The sequence below is a fragment of the Frankliniella occidentalis genome, unplaced genomic scaffold (assembly GCF_000697945.3).
Source record: "Frankliniella occidentalis isolate FOCC.00 unplaced genomic scaffold, Focc_3.1 Scaffold120, whole genome shotgun sequence".
Taxonomy (NCBI): Eukaryota; Metazoa; Arthropoda; class Insecta; order Thysanoptera; family Thripidae; genus Frankliniella; species Frankliniella occidentalis.
This window is the reverse complement of record NW_026267248.1, coordinates 71164-80398: the sequence shown is the minus strand read 5'-3', so window position 1 is coordinate 80398 and position 9235 is coordinate 71164. Positions and strand designations below refer to the sequence as shown.

The following is a 9235-nucleotide window of genomic DNA, read 5'->3' as shown; positions in this document are numbered from 1 at the left end:
CTTCTCTCTCCCCCAGCCGCCGTTAATTTAAATAACCAAGGCGGAAAAACACTTGTGCGGTTTGACTCCGTGAGGACATTCCGGTGTGTCGCGGTGGCTGTCTGCACGAAGGAGGCCGTGAGTGTTCCAGTCCAGGGCGATCACGGCACCGCAGCACCACTGCAATCAAGTAGATTGTATTTCCAAAGGTTACTCCCGAAACAACACCTGGACTGTTCTTCGCTGTGTAGACAGAGGTGTGAGAAGAAAGACAAGGAAGAGAAAAACACCGACCGAAATAGCGCCAATGTAACGAAAATGCAGTCATGCGTTCCTTTTCTCTAGCCGCGGTGGCGGCGTCCCCACGGCTGCAATTACGTTGTCAAATAATTGGCTCATCGGTCTTGAGCGGGCCGCCTCGCCTCTCGGCCGGGCTGGGCCTCCGGTGAATGACTTGAGTGATTCGCCTTGAAAGGGCTGAAAGCCTCTGGCCGCGCCATGGTCGTCATGGGAACGTATGTTTATGACGGAGCGCCACCGTCAATGCGATCACAATAGAATGGGTGTCACACAATTAGTAAAGTTTTCATGATTGATAATATTAATGCTTTGCAATCGCCTTGTTATGGCTAGCCCGCCCCGGTTGTGCGCGCAGCGCAGCAGCCTCACTGTTAAAAAAGTTGAACGCATTACTGGTCATGCACTTGCCTTGTTCGTTGCTTACTTGACTACCACAGTGATTTGGTAGTCCTCATTGTATTTCTTATATGAAATAACCGCGGCCGTTCAGGTACGACCATTAAAGTGTATAACTGATGCGCAATGTATGTTTTGCTTAATAATGTTATTTTTTGTTTTTCTAACAGTCATGCCACTGGCGCCGCTTTGGCTGAGCTGGTCCACCGCAGTTTTGACAGCGGATACACTTGACTTCTCGCACACGCCCGGCACTGATGCATGGTCATTACTCACGGCTAAACCTGCCAATAACACGAGGTGAGTGAGTAAAGCACGGCTGTCGATAATTGGCGCTAGGCTCGTTATGCGGCATGGCGCCGTTGTTTGTTGACAATACAGGGTATCGATTCTCCTAAATGCCATGTTCCTCGACGTGGTCCCCCGTGCCCCGCGGGGGGACGCCGTGACACGGTCGTGTGCGACGACGGCGCCGGCTGCCTCCACGACAACCATGTCGCTCGCGGACCTCGTATGCCTGTTTGGGTGCAGGGGCAGCCCACCCCGACCTCAGTAGGCAGGGCCCCCGTCGTCCCCCAAGACACGAACTGTCTCCGTGACGGCCAAACTTTGGTTTTACAGCATGCATGGCGCACGGCACACTGCGGTGTGGCCCCGGGTAGCGGGGGAAGGGTGGAGGTTGTAGTTTGAGGGTTGGTCTGCGCGGGCGGGGAGCGAGGAGTGGGGCTGCAGCGTGCATGAGCAGACCGCAATTGACACTCGGATATAAACTTGTCAGAATCAGGGCCGGGTGGCCAGCAGTCCTGGGACCAACCGCCCTCTGCGCACCTGCGCCCCGTGCCATGTGTATAGCGATGCCTCTGCCGCTTCGCCCGTCTGCTCCCGCCTGCCACTGGTCTTTCAAGAAGTTAGTTGGGGCTTCCCCATTTCGACATGCAATCTGTCATGCAGTCCCCGATGGCTCTACTACAAGCAGCTCCGTGAGGGGCCTGCCCGAGGGCCTTGCTAACCCGATCCACCTGCACCGGGCTGCGGCGCGGGAAGAGAAAGAAAGGCAGGGGCAGAAGAGTGACGGGATCTCCGAACTAATTTTATTATGTCGAAGAAAATTGAGCTTAGTGTCCGGTACCGTATACATTCACTGGCTGGTCCATGGTTGTAACCACAAGTCTGAGTAATGAAGAAAATAAGGCCACACCTAGAAAAACGTACCTGGCCTAAAGCGGCTCAAACCTACGAAACGGTCAAAAGGAAAGGAAGTTGTCTCGCGGATCAGTGAATTTTAATACGTAGGTCTTTAGGGTACCGAGGTACCGAGGATTTTTCCTCATTTTGCGAGAATATTCCTCAAAATCTGAGGCGAGATTGGAGGACTCTTCCTCAAACATAGGAGTTCCTCAATAAAGTGTTCCCCTTTTCCTCAAAAAACGAGATATTGTTTCTACCGTGGATTGATTACTCATGACACTCATTGCTTAAGTGGATTTAATAAAACCCTCAAAAGTTCAAGGAAAGGGCGAGAGCAAGATAAATAATCCTTTTTTCCTCTTTTCTTCGTCCTTTCGATCCCCCACTCTTCCCCGCGCCCTTTTCTCGCACCTGGACGTGTGGCGGAGAAAGGCTCTGCCTACAGCGGGGATAGTTAGGAGAGCTAAGAACATGACCCTCCAACCAATGAATTACTGAACGCCGTTAATGATGATCGTCGCGGACTGGTTAATAAACGCACACTGCCGTGCCGATAATGGCTTGTTAGTGTTTCGATCTGTCAAACAGCGAAGCCATCGATGCAGGTGGTGATGCAGGAGGGAGATGATCTCGCCCCCCCTCCCCCATCTAAACACACAAAACTATAATCAAAATCGAAATGAAATTAATGAGTATACTAAATAAATTCTAAAGCATTCCGCTGAGAGTCGTGGAAACACGTGATACTGTGTGAATGACACATGGTAAAAAAAAATGTCCGGTTTTATGAGGTAAAAGGGAAAAATCTCCGGGAACTCCTTTGATTTGAGAAAAACTCCTCAGATTTTGAGGAATCTTCCCAAAATTGAGTAAAATATTAAATTTTTTGAAGTTACTTCCTCGAAATCTTATGAGTTTTCCTCTATCCAAAGAGTTCCTCAAAGTTCTCCTTTTTTCCTAGAAATAGGAGGCATTGGTTTTACCGTGCATATTTGTTCTTACTGCGGTTGTTGGAATTTCTTTGGAGTACTTGCTTCTTCCGTACACATCCTAAGGGCAAATCGGAGGGAACCTCCGTGACACACCTCACGGCGGAACTGTCGCGCACCGCAGGAGACCGCAGTGCTCGCGGTTTTCAGAACATGCTCGCGGCTCACGCCTGCCAAGCTTTCGCACCGCACCGGTCTAGTTGGGAAAGCAAAGGGTGTATATCTCTCTCTCGGTGAGCCGCGGCGTATTCTTTTCGTTTTTTCGCCCCGCCGTCAGTGTTATCGACAAAGCGTTTGTCTCTCTGACGCGCGCGGCGGTTGGTTTCTTGGCCGCGCTGATTCACATCAATTGCTCCAGTTTAGTTATGTAACGCGCTCGTTGCACTTATTGCAAATCGTGAGGCGGTATTTCCTCCGTATTTCGTGATGAAGCACTTCAGATGTTGCCGATGTATAAATTGAGTCCGCGTCGGCAGGGACCCCGCCAGCAGGGACTCCCGCGAGATAAGGTTGACGTTTTGGAATCACTCCATGAACCCGTACATTCTTTTTTTTTTTTTGTTTTACACCTCTGTTCATGACTGCGCCGCCGCGCCTCTTTCCTAAGTGCACCACTGGGCCGCCGGGCGTGGGGCCCAATTTGTGCGGCATGCGAACCAAATGCGTTTGGGAACCGACTTATTGAATGGCATGAATGCGGGGCCGTCATCTTTGATCGTGCGTCGTATCAGATCGATTGAACACACGTTCACTAGCGGCTTCCAAGTATAACGATGACACACGCGTCCCTCATTTGTCCGGAGCGGCCCGCGGCGGCACGGGCGGGCTGAGGGCACGCCCGCCCCCCTCAACCGCCGCCGGCTATGCTTCGTCGATAGGACCCGCGCCGAGCTGTCGCTGTATGCGTGGGAGTATGTGTGTGTTTTGTGGTACACATGCACACTAAACCCTAATGTATTGTGTTGTGCCTTAACACCTAAACAAGCTGCACACTCCCAGACCTTTACTGATTTTTATTTGAAACTTTAAAATTCTCGACCTAGGAATACACAAATACGTAGGAGGAACTCTTGAAAACATACAGACTCAGCTCATACAGCATTACACGATTTTTCCCCTTTACACACTAAACCCTTGTCCATTTTATTGTACATAAACGTGCAGAATTTTATTCAGCCATTATTATGCACAAATTGTATGCATTATTCTGTACAAATTGAATAATTAGAATTTAGTGTGTACTGCTTTGCAAAATGCTGTGATATAAGTTTTAAATTTTTTGCCGCTCTTCTGCAGTGCACCTGCTCTTCGTATCTCAACTTGACTCTTCCAGTGTCATTATTGGTTGCTTCATTAGCGCCCGTCCGTGCAGTTTATTCCCCTTACAGTCGGCTGGCCTGCGCGGCGGTTGCGGTTTGGACACGACTGGCGGGCGCTGCTGAACAAGGACAGCACTAGACCCATCTTTGTTTCCGGACGCATTCCGAGCAGTCGGCACGGCGGCGGCGTTGACCGCTCTGCTTTGCCCGGGCGTTCCCACGGAGCCCCCACCGCGCCCCTCCACTCCCCTCCACACCCCGCCCCGCCCCGCCACATCCAAGAGCGCGCAGCCGCCACACACATCGCCCACAACTAGCACGAGCATCGCGAGCCGCACGCCTGCCTATCAACCTGCAAAACGCAGGCCTTCTCTGATTACTCTATTGCTCACCGACCGAGCAATGGTGTGTGGAACAGTCACGGTACGTTGTAAGATGAGTCAGTAGTGTGCTTACCATTGTTTTAGTCAAATTTTTGTTTTATCTGCTTTTCTTGGAAAAGATACGATATGTCTAGGTTCATGCTGCGCGGAAGAGAGTAAGGCCCCGTGGGGTCACACATTTTTTGCTCATTTCTGCAAGTGGGTGTCATTAACTTTCTTTGATGAAATGCCGGGAACTTTTAATATCGAAGGCTCCGCGCTAATATTTTTTCGTGTGCCTGACCTGAACGCTGCAGGCGTTTTGCTATCGAAAATTATGCTTTGGCCCTGCAATGTCGGGCACGTGCGGTTATATGTTTTTGTCCGGATCCAAGGTGGGCCCGGGGTAGGGGTAAACTTCTTGGAGCAGGACAAGACGCTCATGCTGCGGCCGAAAGCTGACGTGACAAAAAGGCCTCACCTGATGTGGTTGGGGGCGGGCCGGGGGCGGGCCGGGGGCGGCACCGGCCGGCACGGCCCCCACGGCCTCCACATGTCTGACAAGCTGTGGCGGCCTGCCGCGCGGCCTCGCCCGACCCGCTGCGGGCCGCGTGTACCGAGTTTCATAGGTGGTTGCGCGCGGGCACCAGTTTTTGTTGCGGTTTGGCTTTAGGGGGCGCTGCCGCTCCTGCCCCGCCGCCGTCTCAGGAGTTTGGCGTGTGTGTGAGTGGAGGCACAACACATTAATTAGGGAGGGGCCATACCAGGTCGGACTAGGGTCAACGAACGCGAGAGTAACGCACAGCAACTGTAAAGTAACGCCAACAACCCACACTAGTTCAATCTTTAGAGAGAAACATAAAACTGACATTAGACCCAGACCACAGCCAATTTCGTTCCATCTCAAAAATTTCGCGCTGCAAGAAACCAGTACGAACATGTGAACATCGCAAAATGTCCCCCTCACACGGCACCCCATTAATATGGGCACCGAGAGGAGGTGGCGGAGGGCGGCGAAGGGACGACCGCCTCGCTAACTTCCTGCCCCTCCGGTCACATCCCACTGCGTGGCTGTGCGCGCGCGTGTGTATGTGTGTGGACGCAGGGGCCGAAGTGAGAGGTAGGGGGGGGGGGGGGGGTGTCTGCGGTCGCGGTGGGTGCCAGTAGCGACGCCGCCCCTCCCTCCCCCCGCACCGCCAAGTTCCATCAAAGGCCATCTTGAGAGGCGCGGGCAGGAAAGGCCGTGTACGGGGCAGAGGGGCGGCGGGGGGAAATGGGCAAGCACCAGCGACAATTCACCATTGCGCATGATGCATGCAGGCCCCCCTCCGCCTTGGGCCGCCGTCGCCATCCCTCACACGCACACACAAAGGCCCTTGCTGAGGGTTGTCTCAAGTCGGGGTACATATTCGGCCTAAGTAAACGTTTGCCGTCTTGGTGTGTGCCCGCAGTGGCGTAGGCGCAAAACGGGGGTAGAGAGAGAGGGAGCGAGCGAAGGGAGCTATCGAGGGAGTGCGAGTGAGGACTGCGCGGACCACGGCTATATACCTCATCTTGTCTCACTCGCACACGCTGATCCTATCCTCCGCACACATTAGGCTGTACCATTGTGTGTGTGTGTGTGTGTGTGTGTGCTCGCCGTTGGCCCGTGCTGCCCCTCCCCCGCCCTTCTCCAGACCTCAGTGTGCCTTTGGCGTTGTTGGTTTTGATGCATGGCGGTAGGCGTTGGGACGTGCAGGCCTTCCGTCGAATTGGCGCGCGATATTCAAATTGCGAGCAGCAACAGCACCCTCGCCCCCCATGTCTTTACCCTCCACCACCCACGTGGAGCAAACGGCGAAGGAACGCAGAAAAAAAAATATACATCAGCCTTCGCGGTGCATGTGAAGTGTAACAGCTAATGTTCCCCGCGCCTTCGCAGGCGGCCGCGGCAGGCTGCGCAGCACCGCCAAATGAGTCGATTTGCACACCGCACCGTGATGTATTATCCTCTGCATCACAAGATTTATTTTGCATTTGGACTGCTCCCTCACGTATGTAAATGCCGCGGCGGGGCCCTTCCCTCCCGGGCGAACCCTCAAGACGTCGACGGCGCGACGCTGTGTGGGGGAGGCCCGGGGACTTTGGTATGTGTCATGCTCACGGCAAAGATTAGGGACAGATTAGGAGGCGTCTGCTATAGTAATGTATGGTGTGCCGCCTGCCGCAGCGCACCGCGGCGTCTCCTATGACTTATAGCGGCCTTCGACATGTGGAGAGTGTCTCCGCGCGCGACCCCCGAGCTGCGTCGCAGGGGCGGGGCGGGGCAGGGCCACCTGGCGGAGTGCCTGATATCCCTTCCAATTTCCATCGGCATTCCGCTCTCGCAGGGCGCAACGGCGGGCCAAGAAGGGTTCGAGGGAGTAGGCGGCCGGCGAGGATTCAAAACTCATCCTGGGAGGGGGGTTGGGCGGGTGCTGGGGGAAATGAGGATTCATTGCGCCCGGTGGGAAATGCCGGATTGCGCGTGATCTCTGCTGCCTGATTTCTTTCTTTCTTGCTTGTTTGTTTGTCTTGGGTGTCCTGGTACAGTACGCCGCGTATAGCAGCGGCGGCAGCTTGGCGTCGGCCGCCTATGCCTTAAAGTAAATTGGGGGCCGTCATCTGCCATGCGTCCCCTGCTTCTGTACGTGTCCCGTTTTGACAGCATGGGACGCCCACGCTCGCTTCGGATAGGCTGCTGCGCCCCGATGTGGTTTTGTGTTTCACTTAGCCTAATGAAATGGGGCCCCGGCCGTAATGCCGCGCTGTGTCCGGCCGGCCTAGGCCTGTGGTCCCACATGACCCCCTGGGGCTGGACCCCGGCGCCCGGGCTCCTCCTGGCCGGGCCGGCTTGCGACACAAACATGAGGAAATCCCCCCGTCCCCCTACCCCGGTCTGTCGTAATGGGTTTGGAGCTATAGGGGTGGTGTCCAAACTTTTCGCTACGTTGCTGTTGAATTTGCTGCACGCTGAAGCGGCGACTCTTTTGCCTTGCTGCTGCAACAGTTTTCGCAACGATATTAAAATACGTCCTCCCGGCAGCCCTTTCACACAGCCCGACCGTCCGGCAGGCTCGCCAACTTGGGCCAATGGCGCTGGACGACGGCGCCGACCCCTTTGAGTGGCTCTTTGGGGCCGTGTCAACCGCCCGTCATATTCGAAGTAGTAGTTTAACGTGCTGAAAGTTTTTGCTTGATAAATTTTGAATTGGGCAAAAGCGCTCGGCGCGCGGTTGTGCGGATGAGAGGGAAGCGGTGCGTCAGGAAGAGGAGCCGGAGGGCTCATCTCCGAGCGAGAGTGCCGGCCAATGGAATGATCCAAGATTCCTCGTTCACCTAAAAAGAAGTGCTCTGTATTCAAGAACTGTACTTAAATTTCTGACGCCAATTTCTTGTTTTAAGGATCAAAAAGGAGATATAGAAGAATCTCTCTCTCTCAAAAATTTGAGTACAGTTCTTGAATTAAGAACACACTCTTTACTTGGGTGTTTATCCTCTCTCTCTCTCTTGATCTCTTGATCTGGCTCATGTCTCCCGGCGGTCTGAAAAATTCACCTCGCATCTAGGTTTGAGAACATAATGCGAGGTGTGCGCCTTCTGCCGTGGGTATGGTGCGCCGGACGAGGACAAGGGTCAGAGCGAAGAGGGGTCCGCGTTAGGAGGAGGCGGGGTGCAAGGAAAGCGGAGAGCGCCCTGTTTGCGCGGCTCCGGCCAATTAATACATTTCATGAGGGTCTTCCTCCTTGTGCCCTCCATGTCCCTTCGTGTCTCTCTTTCTTGCCCCCTTCCCTATTCTTTTCGACGGCGCGTAAAGCATCTTGGCGAAAGGTGCTACTGCAAACGAAACCATTGTGAGAAGCGCTACGGATTGACATTCGTGTAGACGACACCTTTTCTGGCGTGAGCGGACCTTAGACAGGGTGGCCACGCTCAAAGAGAGAGAGAGAGAGAGAGGGGGAGGGAGGGAGAGATGAGGAGGAGGAGGATAGGGGGAGGCAGACCCTTTAGGCCGGCTAGCCCCGGACCGGACGGCTCGTTCGTCATCAGAACTACCCCTTCCCTCCCCGGCCTCCCACCGCACATGTCTTGAGGCGCAGCGCTGGGCCTGCTCAGCGCCCCTTGTCCTGCTGCTTTGTGCCCTCCTAATCTCTCTTAGTCGGACTACACTGTCCAGTGTGTCCCCACGGTGATAAGCTTGACCCATTCGGTGGTACACGTCCTGGACACTACGATGAAACAAAAGGTAAAACAAAGGCAAATTTCCTAGAGTTCTTCAGAAGTTTTAATGGATCCCGAGACCTGCACCAAAAACGCCTTAAGTGTGGCAAACTTTCATAGTGATCCCACTTGTACTCTGCTTACGTAACCATTTTGTTGGCCGTAAAACTTACTTCACTGCCTTATTTAACTGTCTCGCTCACACCGATTCTTCGTTTAGCAGACAGTGACATCCACCATCCACCGTAGCTTACGGTGAAAATTCACCTTAAGATACGGTGATGCAGGGGATCACTGCAGCTTACGGTGAAATTCACTGTGGAGCTTTTAACTTGTGAATTGCACTGCCCTGCCAGTGCCATCGCATGTGAATCAGTATGCTTGGGCGACGGTGGCGCGGGGTGGGGTGTGGGGACATCCCCTTCCCCTTGCCCACCCCAGCCTGGCCCAGCCATCCTCAAGG

The 9235-nt window shown here is 54.0% G+C and overlaps 1 long non-coding RNA gene across 1 annotated transcript in view; it reads left to right on the top strand.

Moving 5' to 3' along the window:
* The window catches only part of LOC127750003 (uncharacterized), a 149280-nt gene that overhangs the window by 91212 nt on the left and 48833 nt on the right, over window positions 1-9235 (top strand). The window contains exon 2 of the long non-coding RNA XR_008011482.1: window positions 846-975. This is a non-coding gene — a long non-coding RNA (uncharacterized LOC127750003). The remainder of the gene's footprint in view (window positions 1-845; window positions 976-9235) is intronic.